The sequence below is a fragment of the Balaenoptera ricei genome, chromosome 18 (genome assembly GCF_028023285.1).
Source record: "Balaenoptera ricei isolate mBalRic1 chromosome 18, mBalRic1.hap2, whole genome shotgun sequence".
Classification (NCBI taxonomy): domain Eukaryota; kingdom Metazoa; phylum Chordata; class Mammalia; order Artiodactyla; family Balaenopteridae; genus Balaenoptera; species Balaenoptera ricei.
In genome coordinates, this window is record NC_082656.1 from 7,610,782 (window position 1) to 7,631,637 (window position 20,856).

Consider the following 20,856-nt stretch of genomic DNA (forward strand, 5'->3'; position numbering starts at 1 on the left):
CTCAGTAAAATCAGAAAAAAAGCAAGTCATATGCAAATCATCTGCTTGAAAAATATTTGTGTCTTCTGTGAGACGAGTTGAAAATATGTCATTTGAGACCTTTTAACAGGAGCCCATACAAACAATTTCTGCTTGAGTTTAATTTCAGAAAAAAATCTGCCAGCAATCTAAAGAAAACGTTAAGGCCTGTGCCTAGATTCAAGTCATTGATCCAAAAGCTGTAACACAGCTTAATTCAGCAAATAGTTTCTTGGTATAACTGTGCCTCCACATACTTTGACTTTGAGATGTCTCCTCTTGCATTTTTGCATCTGCATTTGCTCCTCAAATCCTTTTGGCCGCAGATGTGGCAAAATTGAACAACTACATTTGCTTTTTGGTGGTATCAGATTTTCTGAGAGAAACCAATGGTATTTATTCATTCACCTGTCAATGGGCAATTGAGTGTTTTTTGTTTGTTTGTTTGTTTTTGCCATTACAATGTCTGCTGTTGATGAACAATGTTGGGCAGGTCTCCTGAAGCATATATGCACATTTCCCCCGGATATTCGGTAGGACTAGAATTAGCAAGCCACGGGCTCCCAGTTCAGCAGCAGTGTCGCTCTTGGACTCACTGCGTTGGGCACCGAATACTCTTAAGCGGACGTTGTCTTCCTCTGTCCTAGAAACGTGGCAGTGTCGTACTCCTATTTGATTAAAAATCTCGGAGTTGTAGTTTTAAAATGAATCCTCCTACAGGAAAACAAGCTCTCTCGTCCCTGGGTGGGCTCGAACCACCAACCTTTCGGTTAACAGCCGAACGCGCTAACCGATTGCGCCACAGAGACCCGGCTACCGAAGCGGCGCTGCGGTGTGTACAGATTTCCGCGGCCGCGGCGGCTCTCTCGCCGCCCTGGGCGTAGCCGCGCTGGCACCTCGGAGGAGCGCGCCGAGGAGGCGGCGGGAGGAGCCGGGCTGCGGGCGGAGGCTCGGGCGGAGCCTCGGGGCTTGTCGGGGCCGGAGCGCGTCGCGCGGGACCCGCCTACGACGTGAGAGCCGGCCCCGCCCCCGGCTCCGGGGGCCCGGGGACCGGCGGGACCGGGGGGCCCGTGGGGGACCCTCCCCGGGGGACTTTCTCCTGCCCCGTGCGCGCTGGAGCGGTTGTCCCGGGCGGCCTCGAGCAGTGACAGTGAGCGTGACGACGACCTGGCCGACTGGGTGCCCGGCCGCGGAAGCTGGAAGGGGTGAGGTCGCGCGTGCTCTCCTGCCGGACCACACGCGCTCGAGCTGTGCGAGAAGCCCAGAGGGCTGTGCGGGCCTGGAGGCTGGAGCCACATCCCGGAGCCCCCTAGCTTTAGGGCAGTGGTTCTCAGCCTTTGCGTGGTTGTGTTTTTGCCCCTCTCCCTCTCCTTTGGATATTTCCCCCCCTAGTAACCAACCCCCCACCATAAAATTTTGATACCATAGATACACCGCGTATGTGTGAATTTGCCCTTTGCACTTCTGTGCTTGGTGCATAGAAAGAATAAGATTTTTTCACCTCTAAGAGACAATTTTTGCCCCCTTGGCGAGGATAGGGCCAGCGTTGAGAATGCCTGGTTTGGGACATCAGAAGAGCCTTATGGAGGGAGTGGCAGTTAAGATATGCCTTTAAGTTTGAAATGGCCTCTGCAGGCTCTCCCCGCTCCGCGTTCCCTGACTTCTGCACTGAGGCCTTTGAGATCTGGGATGACCCGTCTGCCCAAAGGTGGGGAGTGGGAGCCTTAGCTTTGTGCCACACCCTTAGAACTTCCTGGCTTTCATTTTACTTTTGCGAAGCCGCATCTCTTGAGCTCCTTTGGGATCGCTCCCCTTGTCTTCTCCGCCCACGGAATAGGAAATTCACCCCAGCTCTCCACGTGCTAAATCCAGTCCTGTGTGTTCCTCGTTACCGTTCAATTTACCTGTGAGGGACCCTCCTCCAGCTCCTACTTCTTCTCCTCCTTCCCTCACCCCTTCCTCTCCCCTTCCTCCTAGTTCTTTTCTCATCATTTTAACCGGTTGTGTTTTTTTTTAAGCGCACAGCTCAGTGGCATTAAGTACATTCACACTGCTGTGCAACCGTCACCACCATCCATCTCCAAAACGTTTTCATCATCCCAAACTGAAACTCTGCACCCATTAAACGTTACTTCCTCCTTTCCACATCCACCCCGTCCCCCCAACCTGGCAACCACCATTCTACTTTCTGTCTCTATGAACTTGACTACTCTCGGGACCTCATGTAGTGAATTTGTACAGTACTTGTCCTACCTTGTTTCACTTAGCATGTCTTCAGAGTTCGTCCACATTGTTGCATGTGTCAGAATTTCATCCCTTTTGAAGGCTGAATCATATTCCATTGTGTGTATGCACCACGTTTTCTTTACCCCTTTATCAGTTGATGGACACTTGGGTTGCTTCCACATTTTGGTAACTGTGAATAATGCTGCAGTGAATATGGATGTGTAAATATCTCTTTGAGACCTTACTCTCAATTCTTTTGGGTACATATCCAGAAATACAACTGATGAATCATATGGTAATTCTGTTTTTAATTTTTCATACCATTTTCCACAGCAGCTGTACCGTTTCACATTCCCACCAACAGTGTGCAAAGGTTTCTATTTCTCCACATCCTGCCAACACTTGCTATTTTCTTTCCCTCTTCCTTTCTTCCTTCTTTACTTCTGTCCTTCCTCCCTCCCTCCCTTCTCTTTCTCTCTTCTTTCCTTCCTTTCCTCTTCCTCCCTCCCTCCCCCTTCCGCCCTCCCTCCCTTCCCCTCCCTCCCTCCCCCTTCCTTCCTTCCTCCCTCCCTCCCTCCCTTCCTTCCTTCCTTCCTTGTCTGTAATAGCCATCCTGATGTGTGTGAAGTGTTACCTCATTATGGTTTTGATTTGCATTTCCCTAGTGATTACTGATATTGAGCATATTTTTTGAATTTTCTTCTGGATCTGGGTTCTCCGACCCTTCTTCTACTTGCTTCCTCCTAGCAAGAGCCAGCTCTGCTTCACTGAGGAGAAAGCTGAGGGGGATGGAGGCCAGCTTCTGATAAAGCTCTTCTGAAAGAGCTAAGTGGAGCTGCAGAGTTGAGCCTGTGCCGTGCAAGGAGAGGGGATAAAGGAGGAATCTTCTGAGTAGGACTATCTAGAGATCCTGTTGTCAGGAGGTTCTTGCCCATCTGTGCTGGGCAACTTTTGGAGTCAGTTATGTTTAATCTGGTTCTGTGGAGTTATTTATGCATGTGGTGCTTATGAGTGGCCAACAGGTGAAGAAGGAATTGATGACCTCCACCTTGGAATTACTGGAACAGATAAGGTTTTCCAAACTGCACCTTTAAAAGTTAGCTTAAACTTATACTAATTTAATGGAATTTTTCATTTGCATTTTCAGTTTCTTCTTAAGGACTGTGGGAAATTCTTTTTTTTTTTTTTTTTGGCCACGTGGACTGCAGGATCTTAGTTCCCCAATCAAGGATCGAACCCGTGCCCCCTGCAGTGGAAGGGCAGAGTCCTAACCACTAGACTGCCAGGGAATTCCCAGCATTGTGGGAAATTCTAATTTAAGTGTTTAAATGATGACCTCTCTCTCTCTCTTTCTCTTTCTTCTTGTGATTCCTCTTAAAAACAAAGTGATATCTTTCAGATGTATAAGAAATAGAACCTTATCTTTCTATCACTCCATTCAACTTCTGTTTTGATTTCCTGTTCTGCTGCTGCCCCAAACGCAATCTCTGTCAATTCAGGATTCCCTCTGTCCCCTTCCCTGGAGTTGTTTCCAAGTGCTGAAGCTTTGGAGGGTGGCCACTCATCTGGTCCTTGAGTCACATGTGCACACAGTTTGCTGAAGAGGTAGTTTTGCTCCTATTGCAGGTCCCATTCCTCTCCCCACTGAGGGAAAGGAATCTCTTGTGAAATTGGCTGTTGCATCCATCATTCCATAAAGTCATTCCTGGCGCAGTCTCCTCTACTTATGGGACCTGTTATGGACTGAATGTTCGTATCCCGTCAAAATTCACATGTTGAAATCTGTTCGCCAATGTGGTGGTGTTTGGAGGTGGGGCCTTTGGGAGGTATTTGGGTAGGGATGTCAAGGGCATGGGATTAGTGCCCTTTTAAGAAGAGGCTGGAGAGCTAGCTCCATCTCTTTCCTCCATATTAGGACAGAACATGAGGTCAGCAGTCTGCAACGCGAAAGAGGCACTCACCGAAGCCTGACCCTGCTGGCACCCTGATGTTGGACTTCCAGCCTCCAGAACTGTGAGAAATAAATTTCTGTTATCTATGAGTCACCCAGTTTATGGTACTTTGGTATAGTAGCCTGAGGTAAGACCCCAAACTTCCCTCTTCTCATCAACCCCACCTGGATGCCCCCATTTCTCCAGCCCCAGATCGTGAGGTATACAAGTGGTTGCAAAAAAGATTTTTTTTTTATAAACTTATTTATTTATTATTTATTTATTTTTGGCTGCGTTGGGTCTTCGTTGCTGCTCGTGGGCTTTCTCTAGTTGCAGCGAGCGGGGGCTACTCTTCATTGCGGTGCGTGGGCTTCTCATTGTGGTGGCTTCTCTTGTTGCGGAGCACGGGCTCTAGGCGGGCAGGCTTCAGTAGTTGTGGCACGCGGGCTCAGTTGCTCTGTGGCATGTGGGATCTTCCCGGACCAGGGCTCGAACCTCTGTCCCCTGCATTGGCAGGCAGATTCTTAATCACTGTGCCATCAGGAAAGTCCGGCTGTAAAATTTTAAGAGGCACCTGTGTGGAAGGGAGAAAAGGAAATAACCACTGAGTGTGCTTGAGTCCCAGCTGAAAGTCTAAGGGTGTCTTTTTCGTCATACTTGTTTGAAAATATTATCAGATTTTCTCTGTTAGGCTGAGCTCTGGGGTCTCTCTTGCTCCATATTCATGTGGGTACAATGCTTTTCTGAAAGGAAGATGGCATTAATGGGCCAATTATGTTTAAGTAATTATAGGTCCTTCTCAATTATAGGTCATTCCAGGAACTAGATGATTGTGTCCACTGAAATGACACCCTCAACTAGAAGCTCCGACTAAAATGTAGGCCCTCCAGGGACAGAGATTTTAGTCAGCTTTGCTCCCTGCTGAATCCCCAGCACCTACCACAGTGCTCAGCACATAGCAGGCACTCAGTAACTCCATGCTGAAGAGATGAGTAAAGTAAAACAGAAACCATAAAGGAGACTGGGAAAAAATAAAATGTGATGGAAAAATTAAATTCCTAATATATAAAGTGCATGTATCAATTAATATGGAAAAATACCTCTTTACAACTCAACTAAAAAAAAAATCAGACAAACAAAACTGGGGACATGAACAGAAGATTCCCAAAAGAAGAAATACCCACGACCACTATAATCATAAAAGTTTAACCTCACGAGTTATCAAAATCAAAATGAAAGGAAGTAAAAAGTTTCCTCTTCTCAAATAGCAAAGAAGAAAAAGAGATACTACTAAAATTCTATCAATGGCATAGTTACGGGCCACTGTCACACAGGGCTGATGAGGGTAAACTTGGCCTGTTATTTCTGGATAGCAGTTTGGTAACATGAACATTGAATGATGTTCATTCTAGAAATTCGACGTTAGAAATCTATTCTAAGAAAGGGACCAGGGATGTGGCCCAAGTTTTAAGTATATCATCACAGTATTATTTATAATACTGATAAATAGGAAACAACTTAAATATCCAGCAACAGGGGAAAATGATAAATTGTGGTATATTTAGAAAATAGAGTATTAAAATATAGACATCAAGAATAATATTTTAAAACATATGGTCAGGGTAAAAGTGTGAAGTAAAAAAAGGTAGGCTACAGAACACTATAATTCTAAAAATAGTATTTTCAAAAAATATTTGACAACAGGGTTATGATGAAATGTTAAGTTAACAGGTCAGATGGGGAACTGTGTCATCATGATAACTCCTAGCTGCATCTTCTTTCTGTGTGTCCCATGTTATTACGCACTTTATACATAACGTCTCATTTAAGCCCATAACAAGCCTGTGGGGCAGATACTATCAATATTCCTCTTATTCTAATTTTGCAGGTGGGGGAATGGGAGCAGAGAGCGAGCATCTGTTCAGGTTACAGAGCTTGTGAGTGTAGGGCCGGGCTCCACACCTAGAGTCAGGCTCCAGCAGCTACGCTTGTAACCTTGACCCACACAGCCTCTCACATTGCATACATGGTATGAGCACAAATTGTGTGTGTGTGTGTCTGTGTGTGTGTACACATGAGTAGTGCTTATGGTTATCTCTGAGTGGTGATTATAATTTTCTTCCTTCCCCCTTTCCACTAGTTTCTCAAGCATCTGCAGCAAGCTGTCTTTTAAGGGGCCAGCAATGAAGGGCAGCAGAAGCAGTTTCCCTAAATTGCAGATAGAGGGTGGTAGGTGGTTAGTCTCCGCAGATCTTCTCTGTCTGGGGGCAGAGGAGTGCCAGTTTGTGAGGTGGTAACTCACGGCAGTCCCGTGTCTGCGCACATGGGTCTCTGTCAAGCATGGTATACCCGTCACGCTGGTCTCCCTTCTCCAACTCTTTTACCCGCCTGAGAAAAGGTGTCTGAGGGACACGGAGACCACTCCTGAGGGGAATTTTACAATGTGCGACTCTTCAGTAATAAATGTGCTTTCATTTAAGAACTGGTATCTGGGCTTCCCTGGTGGCGCAGTGGTTGGGAGTCCGCCTGCCATTGCAAGGGAGACGGGTTCGAGCCCTGGTCCGGGAAGATCCCACGTGCCGTGGAGCAACTAAGCCCGTGCGCCACAACTACTGAGCCTGCGCTCTAGAGCCGGCGAGCCACAGCTGCTGGGCCCTTGAGCCACAACTGCTGAAGCCCATGCGCCTGGAGCCTGTGCTCCACAGCAAGAGAGGCCACCGCAGTGAGAGGCCCACGCACCACAATGAAGAGTGGCCCCTGCTCGCCTCAACTTGAGAAAGCCTCCGCACAGCAGCGAGGACCCAACACAGCCAAAAATAAATAAATAAAATAAATAAATTAAAAAAAAAAAAAAAAAGAACTGGTATCTGAGATTTTAGGTGACTTTTATTTTTTAAAAATTTATTTATTTATTTATTTAATTTTTGGTTGCGTTGGGTCTTTGTTGCTGCACACGGGTTTTCTCTAGTTGTGGCGAGCGGGGGCTACTCTTTGTTGCGGTGCGCGGACTCCTCGTTGCGGTGGCTTCTCTTGTTGCGGAGCAGGGGCTCTAGGCGCACAGGCTTCGGTAGTTGCAGCACACGGGCTCAGTAGCTGTAGCTCGCGGGCTCTAGAGCACAGGTTCAGTAGTTGTGGTGCACAGGCTTAGTTGCTCTGCGGCACGTGGGATCTTCCTGGGCCAGGGCTCGAACCTGTGTCCCCTGCATTGGCAGGTGGATTCTTAACCACTGCGCCACCAGGGAAACCCCATGATTGCGTTTTTGAAGAAAGAAGTTCTACAACTCTCCTTACATAATAGATGCTCAATAAAATTTTTGATGCTGTAGGCTGTTCTAGGTGCTCTGTTCTATTGCTGTAGCCCTCAATAACAAGGCTTACTTTCTGCTTTCTAATCTAAATATTGCTATATTTAAAAATCCTGTTTCTCAACTGAATCTTTTGTGAAGAATAATAGTTATTCTCGCTGGTGTGTTACAAAAGGCATGCTTCACCTTGGCCTCATTAGGACAAATGGTAGCACCCCCTTTTACATTTAAGTCCAATTTTGCAATAAAAAATTGCTTATATGAGCATGGGGCTTATACAAAATAAAAATTGGATTTGTGCAATTTTCTGGAGACCAACAAACTAGAAATAATTCATTTATTCAGCAAATATTTACTGAATCATTACTCTGTTCCCCAAAGAAGACAGAACAATGTCCTCGGGGTAAGAAATGATTTCATAAACACAACATAATAAGCGTAAACGTGAAATAAAGAGTTGATGTATTTGATTATATTTAAAATGTAGTAAAACTTTTGTTAAACGAATAAGCAAAAAATAAATTTAAAAGACAAAACCATTGACTGAGTGAAGAATTTGCAATGCACGTAGCCAGCAAAGCCTTAGTATCCAGAATTCATAAAGAATGCCTGCCAATTAGCAGAAGACAAACAACAAAACAGAAAAACAGGCAAAACATTAATGGAGAGGAAATCCATATTGTCAATAAACTCATGAGAAGACACTAAACTCTTCTAATAATCTGGGAAACATAGAATCATAATGAGATGTTATTTCACACCCAGCAGATTGGCAGAATTGAGGAAGCCTGACAAACTCAGTTGGTGTGGGTTGGAGCATTTGGCACTCACTTTCATCTGCTATGGATGGAAATCAGGACACATGCCCTGGAGAACGATTCGTCAGTATCCTGGTGACATTGGAGAGACTCATTCCCTCCAATGCACGGGTTTCACCTTGAGATATACATAGACAAGGATATGTACGAGATGATTTGATCCAGTATTGTTCACAGTAGTGAAATATTTTGTTTATTTTTATTTAAATATTTTTATAAGTCCTAGGTGTACAGCATTACAGTTCAACATCTATGTACACTTCAGAGTGATAACAGGACAAGTCTAGTTACCATCCATCACCATGCACTTGGTCCCCTTCAACCATTTTCCCACCCCATAACCCCTTTCCCCCCTGGTAACCCCAAATCTGTTCTCTATCTATGAGTTTATTTTATTTAATTTCATTTGTTCATTTTTTTTTTAGATTCTACATATGAGTGGAATCCACATATGAGAAATTATAAGGTATTTATCTTCTCTATCTGACTTATTTCACTTAGTATTATGCCATCAAGGTCCATCTGTATTATCACAAATGGCAGGATTTCTTTTTTTTGGCCGAGTAGTATTCCACTGTATTGTATATGTGTGTGTGTGTGTGTGTGTGTGTGTGTGTGTGTGTGTACACACATATATATGTATATATATATATCTCAAATCTTCTTTATCCATTCGTCCATCAATGGACACTTAGGTTGTTTCCATAACTTGGCTATTGTGAATAATGCAGTAATGAACATAGGGGTGCATGTATCTTTTCAAGTCAGTGTTTTTGTGTTCTTTGAATAAATACTCAGAAGTGGAATATCTGGATCACATGGTAGTTCTATTTTTATTTTTTTGAGAAATCTCCTTAGTGTTTTCCACAGTGGCTGCACCAATTTACATTCCCACCAACAGTGCACGAGGATTCCCTTTTCTCCACATCCTCTCCAGCATTTGTTATTCCTTGTCTTTTTGATAACAGTTATTCTAACAGGTGTGAGGTGATATCTCACTGTGGTTTTGATTTACACTTCCCTGATAATTAGCGATGTTGAACATCTTTTCATGTGCTTGTTGGCCATCTGTATGCCTGCTTTGGAAAAATGTCTATTCAGACCCTCTGTCCATTTTTCAATTGGGTTGTTTGTTTTTTGTTGTTGTTGAGTTGTCATAATAGTGAAGCATTTGAAATGACTCAACTTCATCAAAAGGATGGTGGATAAATAAACATGGTATATTTAAACATTGCAATACTATATAGCAGTTCTAATAATGAATTGGGTCTTTATTTACCAGTGTGTATAAATTTTCAAATGTGATGTTGCACGAAGGATAGGTACAGTACGTTACCATTTCTATAAAAGTAGTCAATAGACAAAGCAATGCTATGTATTATTTATGGATACGTGGACATGCGGTCATAATATGAAACATGCATAGGAATGATAAAAACCAAATGCAGGGAAGCAGATACCTCTGAAGAGGGAAACAGGAGAGTAGGGTCATGGAGACAGAAGGCTCTCCCATTGTCTGCCACCCTTTGTTCCTGGAAAAAAACTGAAGGAGGTGTAGTGAAATCTTAGGATTTGATAGTGTTCCAGGGTGGATACACAGATTTTTGTTATTTTTTTTACTGTGGAAAAAAACACATAAAAAATTTACCATCTGAACCATTTCTAAGTATACAGTTCAGTAGTGTTAAGTATATTCGCATTGTTGTGTGAAGAGCTCCAGAACTTTTTCATCTTGCAAAACAGAAACTCTATAGACATTAAACAACAAGTCTTTATCCCCCGTCCTCCCAGCCCCTGGCAACCACCACTCTGCTTTCTGTTTATATGAGTTTGCTTCCGATTCTTCATATGAGTGGAATCATAACAGTATTTGTCCTTCTGTGACTGGCTTATTTCACTTAGCATAATGTCCTCAAGATTCATCCATGTTGTAGCATATGTCAGAATTTCCTTCTTTTTTAAGGCTGCGTTATATGTATATAATATGTATGTATGTATGTACATGTGAATATATATCTGTCTAGACCACATTTTCTTTATCCATTCATCTGTCAATGGATATTTGGGTCGCTTCCACCTCTTGGTCGTTGTGAATAATGCTGCAATGAATAATTTGCAATGCGTGTGTAAATATCTCTTTGAGATCCTGCTTTGAATTCTTTTGGATATATACCCAGGAGTGGGATTGCTGGGTATACAGTAATTTTATTTTTAATTTTTTGTGGAAGCTCCGTACTGTTTTCCATAATGGCTGTGCCATTTTACATTCCCACCAACAACGGACAGGGGTTCCAATTTCTTTACATCTCGGCAAATACTTGTTATCTTTTGTTCTTTTGATAGTGACCATCCTAATGAGTGTGAGGTAATACCTCACTGGGATTTTTATTTGCATTTCTCTGATAAGTAAAGATGTTGAGCATCTTTTCAGATGCATTTTGGCCATTTGTATATCTCCTTGGGAGAACTGTCTCTTCAAGTCCTTTGCCCCCTTTTTAAATGTGTTACTTTTTTGGTTGTTGTTGTTGTACGAGTTCCTTATAAATTCTGGATGTTAACCCTTTATCAGATATATGATTTGCAAATGTTTTCTCCCGTTCTGTAGGTTGTTATTATTTTAACTGATTTTTGTGTTTGAAATATTTCATAACAATATTTTAAAAGGCAGGCGAGAATTCCTTATCAAAACCACCGAAGACGCAGTTGTTGCAGATATAATGCCTTATTCTAATTCTTTCTTTCTTGGGAGTTTCATGTTTGACTTGATCATACAAGTTGAGAGTTTGTATGAGTTTGTATGTAAATGGGAAGATTTAAAATGCTATAAGATGTGAATTTTCTTACAATTAATCCATACATCATTCAGTGCTATTCCAGGAGGATTTAGGGGACATCTCTATGTGTAGTATAATATATACACACGTACGTATTTGTGTATTTGTACAAGAAGATCTTGAAAGAGACACACTAAACCATTCAATAGCTACATTTGGGGAGTGGGGATGCATCAAGGTTTCGACCGTCGCCAAGAGTCCAGGAAGGGCCATGATTTGTGCTGAGCATTGCTCTCTGGTCATGGAAGAGAGTTCCTCGGGCGAGTGGCTGAAACTGGCCTGATGCTGGATGCTGCCGTCTCACTGGGGCCTGTTGCTCTAGCCCGGGTTTGCATTCTTTGGGAAACAATCTGCTACAAGGCTGTCTCATTTGGGGGAAGTGCAAGTTCCCAGACGTTTGCCTCTCCTGGTTGGGGCCTCTCGAGTTAAATGATAAAATTGAGGTGATGGTTTAAGTGATACATACAAGGAACGTGGCAGAAAATGCTGAGGGTGGAGAGCTTACTTTGGGTGGGGAGGAGGGAGGAGTGAAGAGGAGGAGTTCTGGGGACGAGAAGGAGATTGAGTGGGAGATACAACAGCGTGAGTGGGGAGGACTTGTGTGCTCAAGTGGGCTGGGGCTTTATGTGGGGCTTACAAGGGATCCAGCGAAGAGTCCCAACCCTGACAGTGAGCTAAAGAAAATAGCATTTTAACATCTTTCATTTTGCAGTGAATGGTTTACAGTTTCCAAGGCCTTTTAACACACATTTCTTATAACAGCCATGCGGAAGCAATGAGGCAAAAAAAAAGTCAGTGCCCATTATGTGAATTTAACTGTAATGATAGAATGTAGGGCTCGCCTGCCAGTATTGTAATGGCCCAGTATTTTTTCAGACAGTATTTGGGGCACTAGCTTACAGGCAACAAAGCACAGTGGTTAAGGTTGTATCCTTGCTAGCAGGCTATTCAAATTCTATCACCGCTTACTACCCTGGGCACCAGGACATGTTTCTTTACTTCTCTGCCTTAGTTTTCTCATCTGTAAAATGGGGATGATGATAAAAAAACACCTAGACCTTAGAATTGTTATGAGAATTAAAAGAAATAGGCAAGTAAAACTCTCAGCAGAGTCCTGGCATCCAGTAAGCGTCAATAAGTGTTTGCTCTTATTGTTACAATTACTTGAAGTGGTCCCATCTTATAGCATCTTCTGGACACTTTCTGACCAGGTAGCTCCTGTCTCCTAGTAACTGACAAACACTGCTGAGTCTTAATAAGCAGGTGTTTGATGCCTACGTTGTGACTGAATTTCCAAACCTCATTACTCGAGACACAATTCTCCTATTTGATTTTTTCCATTTATTTTTTTAACATCTTTATTGGAGTATAATTGCTTTACAATGTTGTGTTAGTTTCTGCTGTATAACAAAGTGAATCAGCTATACATATACATATATCCCCATATCCCCTCCCTCTTGCGTCTCCCTCCCACCCTCCCTATCCCACCCCTCTCAGTGGTCACATCCATTTATTTTTGTTACAGTAGTGCATGTGCGTGGCGACAGAGCAAATAATACAGAGCAGATTATAGTGGAAAGTCATGGTCTCCCACCTTTCCTTCCCCACCATGAATTCACAACTCAGAGACAATGTTCTTTCCCCCTTTCTCCCTCCCTCCCTTTCTTTCTTTTTTTTTAAAAAAACAGTTTCTTTATTCACCTCTGCTTCTGGTTACCCTGATAACTCAAGACTGTATATGTGTTATCACCTGTATTGACCTATTTAGAAGGCTTTGACATTAACTTTTAACATTTCAATATGAAGATTTACTTTGCAACGCCCCAGTCCATCATCCCCTTCCCAGTATTAATGTTCATATTTGTGGCAGGCAGACTTTTAAAATTTATAAGCACTCTTTTGTGGTTCTCTGAATGTTCCATTTTTATAGCAACCTGTTATTGTTGCATGGGTACAGGCAGGCTGGGAGGTCTCATGGGGCAGCCTGCAGGACTTTTCACTTAATGCCCGGCTCTCAGTATGGTATCACCAGCTGCAGCTGTGCCTGGCCCCGAAGTGGAGCCCCTCATTTGCCTGGAGAGCCCCAGTGGTCTGCCTACATATGACAGGAAAAGTGAGTGCCTGATGTGAGCTTCCTCGGCTGTTGTCTATTTTCAGGCAAAGTGTCTCCACCAATTAGGACTTCAGACTCAGAGCTCTGGGTAAGGTGGGCAAAGAGAGGGATTTCAGGCTGCAGGGGCCTCCAAATAAGGGCCCAAAGAGGCTGAATTTTGGGGTTCCAACCTATTAACCAGAGTCTGAGCGCTCCTTGAATATTTTGTTCAGTATCTTTGGGTTTTGTTCTGTTCCGTCTGCCAGTAAATGCTGGCTCTCTGGGCGGCGGTGGGGAAGACGGTGTCTAAAGGCTAGTTGTCCATATGAGGCATTCACATAATCTCTCTCTTTCCAGCCCACGTCCTGCTTCTGCCCTCTAACCCAGCTGCTGACTCCAAGCCCAGAAACATGCCAGGGTTCTGTTAGATAGATCAGCTGCCAGCATCTCTGCAACAACTACAGAAAATTCTAGACTGTGTTTTCTCTTCAGGCTTTGTCGGTTAACTTGCTTCATTGGTCTTGCATCTTCCAAAAGTGTATAGATAATCTCTCTTATGTTGGAGTGGCAGAAACTACTAGTTGACCACCTAATATTCATATTATTGTGCTTCCTTACTAACAGAACCCCTGTATTGTTGAGAGTGGCAGCTTATAATACATCCCATGTCAATGGAAGTCGTGGGAGAGACTGCCAAGAAAATTCTTAGAAGAGACAGACTCAGCTAGCTGTTCTTTCTGTTTATCTTTGCCCCTTCTTTCTCCTTCCTGTGTGGAATAGGGCTGTGATGCCTGGAGCTACAGCAGTCATCTTGGCACAATGTGGGAAAGGACAAGAAACTCTCAGAAACCTTAGCCCTGGCATTTCTGTATACTTCCAAATATTTGCTCCCCTATAGGAGTGTTACATATTTTTGCCTGTTGCTTTGAGACTGTAGGAGGAGTATGCTTCCCTACCTCATTGTCAGGTTTGGCCGTGTGACTTGCTTTGGCCTATAAAATGTGAGTGGGAGAAACTTGAATGTTTCTACCAGCATTTTTGCTCCCTTCCCTTTGCTATTAGGAAGGCATGTCCAGGATAGAGGTTGTTCTTTCAGCCTGGATTCTGTGATGAGAAGACATCTAGAAGAGACCAGTAACATACTAAGTGAGTTAGAAATAAACCTTTGTTGCTGTAAGCTACAGAGATTTTAGGTTACCACAGTACTGTCTAGTGAAAGTTGACTTATACAATATGTAATAGGATAAATAAATATGTGGAACAGGATGTTAAGTGTTGGTGTTTCAAAGCTGAGGGAAAAGGGTAAAATGTGCTCACACACTCTAAAGAGAGATGCTGGCTCAACCTGCAGCATTTACTATGATTTAGGGAAACTTGTTCTGAAATTCTCCATTACTGCTACAGTTTGGATCCTCTGGGGAACAGACATTGAGTTATGAGTACAAGAGGTTTATTGTGGGGCGATGGCTATAAAAGATGATGGAGGTTGCAGGAGTGGACGGAGAACCTCAGACTGTGATGGAGATCTGACAGAGCACTGGCCAGCCCAGTGGGGAGCCCTGGACCAAAGGTGGCCCATTAGAGGAGCAGCACATGGGGCAGAAATGGCTAGGCCCTGTCCCCCTGATGTGGTTCTGAAGTGACCCCTCTGCTGGGGAGTTTGTGTGTCTGTCCCTTCGAGTGGGTGATTCCTCTCCAGACGACCTCCTACAACTCCAGTCGGTCCTGTTTCTGGCAGCAGGACAGCTCCTGCCTCTTTCTGCTTGGGTTTCTCGACTTCAGGCAGTCCTCTGGGCAGGGACCCTTTCAGGCTCACAGCAGCTGCCTTCCACTGCGCCTATTTGGGAAAACGCATCTCTTTCGTATTTGTTAAGTTGTGGTTAGAACACACACACACCAAAAACCAAAAAGAACCCCCAAAACCCACATACCGTAAACTTCACCATCTTAACCTTTTTAAAAAAAAAAAAAAAATTTTATTTATTTATTTATTTATTTTTGGCTGTGTTGGGTCTTTGTTGCTTCACGCGGACTTTCTCTAGTTGTGGCGAGCGGGGGCTACTCTTCGTTGTGGTGCACGGGCTTCTCATTGTGGTGGCTTCTCTTGTTGCAGAGCACGGGCTCTAGGTGCGCAGGCTCCGTAGTTGTGGTTCACGGGCTTAGTTGCTCCACAGCATGTGGGACCTTCCCAGCCCAGGGCTCCATCCCAGGTCCCCTGCACTGGCAGGCAGACTCTTAACCACTGTGCCACCAGGGAAGCCCTTAACCATTTTTAAATGTACAGATTAGTAGAATTGTATGACACGCACACCCGACATGTACATACATAGAAGAAATCCTGGAAGGCTGCGTGCTGAGGTGATAACAGAGGTAATCAAGGGGTGATGATAGGTGTTTGTCCATTTGTTTATTTATTGATTACATCTACTTTCCAATTTTACTATAATAAACATGTACAATTTCATTATCAGAAAGATAAACTGCAAACATTAGTTTTGATTGAAAAAACTGAGCCCAAGTCTTGCTTCCCAAGACCACACCCTTCGGGCTGTCCCTGGCTGCTTTCCCTGGAACCATCCCACCGTGCGGGGGGCGTAGTCCACAGCCCGGATGCCGACCTCGGCCTGTGGGGCCTCCCTGGGCAGCCCCTGGCTCTCTGCTCTTGGGTTTCGGGGCACACGTCACTTCCAGGAGGAAAGGACGGCTGCCTTGCCTTGGACGTGGATGAAGACTCACAGAGCGTGGCTGCTTCCACCCTGGAGGGTTCCGTGAAAACCCTGGTACGGGACGTCCCTGGCGCTCCAGTGGTTAAGACTCTGCGCTTCCACTGCAGGGGGCGCGGGTTCGATCCCTGGTCGGGGAACTAAGATCCTGCATGCCTCGGGGCCAAAAATTAAAAAAAAAAAAAAGACCCTGGTAGGAGGAATGTAAATGAGATCAGGACTTATCTGACATTGGAGAGGATGCTGAGAGGACAGACGGTCAAGGTCTAGCTCAGGGAGGACCCTACTTTGCAACAGAATGAGGGCTGGCTCTTGGCAACGCAGTTGAGCCCAGACACAGGAGCAGACAGAAGCGCACGGCACAGGGAGGTGGCAGGAGAGAGGGAGCTTAGAGAGAGGGCAGCAGGAGAAGGGCTGGAATGACAGTCATTCCAGAGTATAGAGCAGAGGAGCCGCGTCAGGACGCCCCCGTGCCAGGTTCAACTTTCACACCGCAGATTAAAGGCCACGAGGATCTTCATACTTCCTGTTAGATGTCACCGGGTGGTGACCCAAAGTCTTGAACCGGATGGCAGCACCCTCCAGTGCTGTCTAAGTACACTCTTTTCCTGTAGTCATTCCCACGTAGCATTTTATCACCTTTCTTGATTTGCCTTAATATAATACACGTATGAGAATATCTTCCCTTTTGAAATATTTGCGTTCCTTTAATTGCTCTGGAGGCTGTGCGTTTTGTCGTGTGGTGATTTACTCTGCCAGTAAACCTGTAGTCCTACCGTGAGCATGTTTTATTTGTGTAATAAACCAAAATAAAAAATAAAGATTGCGCTGACTACGAATTAGATGTATTGATAGGTACCAGGATGACAGAGGTGAATGAGATGTGGTCCCTGTTCTTGAGCAGCTTGCAGTGTGGTTGGGAGACTGGGCATGCACGTTAAAAGGATTAAAGTAATAAAAGTGTTTATTAAGTGCTGGGTGAGGGCCACAGAACACAAATGCCGAAGGAGTTTCATGCAGGGAGAGAGCGAGACTAACACAGGTGATAAGCGTAGATAAAGCTATCGCATGCATTTAGAATCCGCCCTTGCGTGGTGGGGTATGACTTTGGGCGTGGGGCACTGGCAGCGGCTTCTCAGGCTGGTTCCCAGGGAGACTGAGGAGGATGAGGTCGTGGGCAGCGAAGGGGGAAATGGTCACCTTCGGCTGCTTCCTCTCCTTTACAAGCCCTTACGACGGGTCTGTTCAGTCAGCGTCCTTTTAGGAGCCACTCCAGGAGAAAGAAGGCAGGAAGGAAGCTTCCAGCAAAAAGATCCAAAGGGAAATGTGCTTTATATGCATAGCATTGTTTTGCTGTCTTTCCAGATGGAGTGTCTCCTAAAAAAGCCCATTTCTTTGACAACGGCTCTAAAAGGAGGAACCGTCCTTCGCAACAGACGCGTGCATCTCTCATTCCCCATCCACTGAGTGTCAGACCCTGTTCTAGGTGCCACTTGGCTTCTGTCTCTCAGCAAGCATGGCTAACTCTTCCCTGAAGTCTCAACCATGATTTTTTTTGTAAAAAAGGAGGCAATTGCCTCAACCTGGGTCTGCTGGCCTTTCAGAGATTCTAAATTCCCTTTTGCAAGTCAGGCTGGGGTGAACGGCTCTTTCTTGCCGCCAGTGCTGAGCAGACGCTTTGAAAGGCTCACTTCCTGTCTCCTGCGTGTGCGAGTGGCCACTGGAGGCCACGGGAGGGAGGAGGGAAACCTCAGAAGAGCCGGCCCCACAGTAGCAGCCGCGTGGACTGTCCTGTCTGGCTGCTTCCCCAGTAAAACCCAGGCAGGGGGAGAAAAGCCAACGTTTTGAGACAGAATGAGCAAAGGAGGGGAAACATTGAAAAGTGCATGAGCAGGGCCCCCGGGGAGGGAAGGGAGAGGAGCGGGGAGGAGGACAAGCAGGTGGGGAGAAGTGGCTCCAGAAATTGGGGAAGAGCCCATCTTACTGGAAGACCAGGATGTACTGAAGGAGAGCGAGAAGGAAACAGAAATCAGCCTGTCGGGTGGCAGCTGGCATGGACCACCTTTCTCATTTTACAGATGAGGAAACTGAGGCCCGGAGGGGGGAAGTGGTTTGCACAAGGGCGGGTCCGGGAAGGAATCATCTGCTTTCTCGCTCTCTCTGCACTTGCTCACCTCCCCTTCTGTGGTGAGGCGGTACTGGCAGACAGGCTGCTTGAAAGCCCTACACGGACAGGCGTGGGGCAGCCGTAAAGCACAGGAGGGTCCTGGGTGAGGTTTGAGTCTTGATTCCAGGTCAGGAGAGGGAGATCTTTGAGATCTCTGCCCTCCTGCCGGCAACGTCCCTCAGAACTGGAGGTGGGGTGTCTGGCGTGGCTGCCGCACCTCTGGACAAAGGTCCCGGAGGATGTAAAGCTGGCTGTGAGCTGGGGTTGTGTGCAGAGCTGGGGGCCCCCGCGGTTGCGCAAGCAGGTGCTGAAACTCTCCATCAGCGCCCTTTGAAGATACGCGCATCTGTCCTCCATCTTTTCTATTTCAGTAAGATCTTATGGAAAAACCCGTACGAAATGTTTGACCAACCTGATATTTAGCACCCTCACAAAGAGACCTCGGAGATAAGAGGTGCAGGCCCCTGCCTTCTGCTCTGTTTCCACCTCCTCCAGGGACACTCCTCCTGTCTGCCGAGTTCACCTTGGCTCCCCATCGTGCCTGCACACTGGTATTTTTAACTCTACCTTTCTAGTATTTTTATAGTACCTTTCTGGTACCTTAGCCGGCTCAGCCTGGATTTCAGTTATGTGGACCTCTGTCTGCTTCCTTCTCTGGATTGGACATTCTCCAAGGCCAGGAGGTCCCCGTCTCGTTCATACCTGTACATCGCCCACCTCTGGCAGTGCACAAATATGGGATGCTTTGGAGTTTGAAACCAGCTGTCAAAGCTGGAACGTTTGCCATGAGCTCTCCAAGAGTTCCGAAGGGTGGAAAGAAGAGGGATTTGGGTGCCGGAAATGGAAGGTTATTCTAAGAACGGGTGTGGCAGGAAAGACAAATATAGCTGGTGGAGTGGAGAGTGAGTGGGAGGAAAGAAAGTGGAAGTGGAAGAGGAGGGGCGGAGAGTGAGAGTGTGAACAGAGAAGGAGGAAGGAAGCGGGGACACAGCCCACAGGGCAGTGCAGGCTCCAGACTCACCCCTGCCCGCCGGAGCCTGCAAGCTGTGGACGCCCAAAACCTCAGCCTCAGGCCTTCCTGCCCTTTGTCTGTCATTCCAATGCTGGGTCATTGAAAAAGATCTTTTGCTTAATTTCCACCAATACTCCGATTTGGGACATTTGGCAATAAGAGGTCATGGCCATGGCATGCCGTCCTACTAAGAGGAAAATAAATACCTCAATGTAAACAATTTGTATTTCTTGAAAGTTTTTTGTGGTATTAAAAACTCCCATGATCGTTCTGGCTCTAATGTCGTTCTTGGCTCTCAGGGGTAAGGTTTGTAATTTGATGCAAAATCACCACGATGCATATGAGTCTGTGCGTGTCTCGTTACCTAGCCAGGCATGTGGGTAATGAGTTTTTTTGTTTTTTTTATCATTACATCTTTTCCTGCCCTGTGTTTCTGCCTTCACATCCTTTAAATTTGCTGCTGATTGACAACCACAGCCTGGATCTGGTTTCCCAGGAGTTTTTTGGTAGGAATGAACTGCCAGTTGGCTCTTGGCTCTGTGATAGGGCCCTGGGCTGGCTTACTGGGAAACCATTGCTGTAACCTCTGGGCCAGAGGTGCCTGGGGCGTGAGCTGCCACCACTTGCTCTTCCCTCGGCTTGAGCCCCATCAAGAAACCTAAAGATTTTCTTTGACATTTTATAAAGTCACTGATCCTCATTTGTCAAAATGTGTCCCAAGGAAGTTTTCTTGAAAGTGAAACCAGTCCATAAGCTCATCTTCTCAGGAACCCACAGAAAGTGTGTGGCCACCCTCAGTGGCCCAGGTAGCTGCTCTCTCCTTCCCCGTCAGATGTGCAGGTGAGTTGAGTTCTCCTAAAGATGACCCAGGTGCCTAGACACACAGTTTTCTGCGACCCCCTGGATGCTGGCGGGAAGCCTCACAGCCACGCCACCCCCATTTCCATCCCATCCCCCAGGCCCCCCCCCACCCCCGCCGAGGTTGTCTGGCCGGCCATTCCTGTTCTCCAGCACCCTGTTTCAGAGGAGGGCTTCTCTCTTGTGCTGGGCTCCTCCTCCCCGTGGACAGTCAGTGGCTTCTGCATGTCCGGAAGGGTGCAGCTCGTGACCGGGACCCAGTCTGGGTCCCACCTCCTGGTAACAGGGAGGACATCACTTTCCTGTGCAAAGGCTTCCCGCTGGGCCCTGAGTTCTCAAGATGTTGCAACTCTCCCTCCCAATCATTGTCGTGAAGACTGGACGGGGGCTCAGTGGCAAGCTCTCTCCCCGGTCCCCTGCCTCGGGCTGCCCCAGTGACCCTGGGGGGGAATCTCTGCTCTCACAGCCCATTGCCACGCTGCAGTGTGGCCTGGACATTAGTTCTGAGGATGGTGTTGACTGTTCCAGGAACTGAAGTTGACTTTTTCCATGAAGGTGACTTCTGCAAGGAGGGGAACAGAGGACCAAGTTCCCTGAAATAAGTCTTTATGCTCAATTATTGGAAGGGAGCACGTTAAAGAAGAAATGTGGGCATGGAGGTTTTATTGAATTGTTGTGTGCTATAATATGTGAGCCAGTAGACAGAGGTGAACGGGCCACGTTGCTAAAAGTTAGTTTCCCTTCCATTCACCTTGTGGCTATGGAAATCCCCTTGTTCTTATGTCTGCTGGAAGGAGAGCATGATACTATCATCATTTGCAAAGAGGAGGGTATTGTGGAGCATTTCTGTGGGCAGAGGGTGAAGAAGTCAG

General features: G+C 45.9%; 1 protein-coding gene and 1 non-coding gene across 2 annotated transcripts in view; one reads left to right on the forward strand and one right to left on the reverse strand.

The window, feature by feature from the left end:
• Positions 1-753: 753 nt before the first annotated feature.
• Positions 754-827, reverse strand: TRNAN-GUU (transfer RNA asparagine (anticodon GUU)). Its single transcript has one exon. It is a non-coding gene; the product is annotated as a tRNA-Asn (tRNA).
• A 122-nt stretch (positions 828-949) lies between these two features.
• ALOX5AP (arachidonate 5-lipoxygenase activating protein) overlaps positions 950-20,856 on the forward strand; it is a 74,727-nt gene continuing 54,820 nt past the window's right edge. Inside the window, exons 1-3 of the mRNA XM_059902596.1 lie at positions 950-1,223; positions 4,160-4,257; positions 8,724-8,764. The gene's annotated coding sequence lies outside the window, so the exon portion shown is untranslated. The remainder of the gene's footprint in view (positions 1,224-4,159; positions 4,258-8,723; positions 8,765-20,856) is intronic.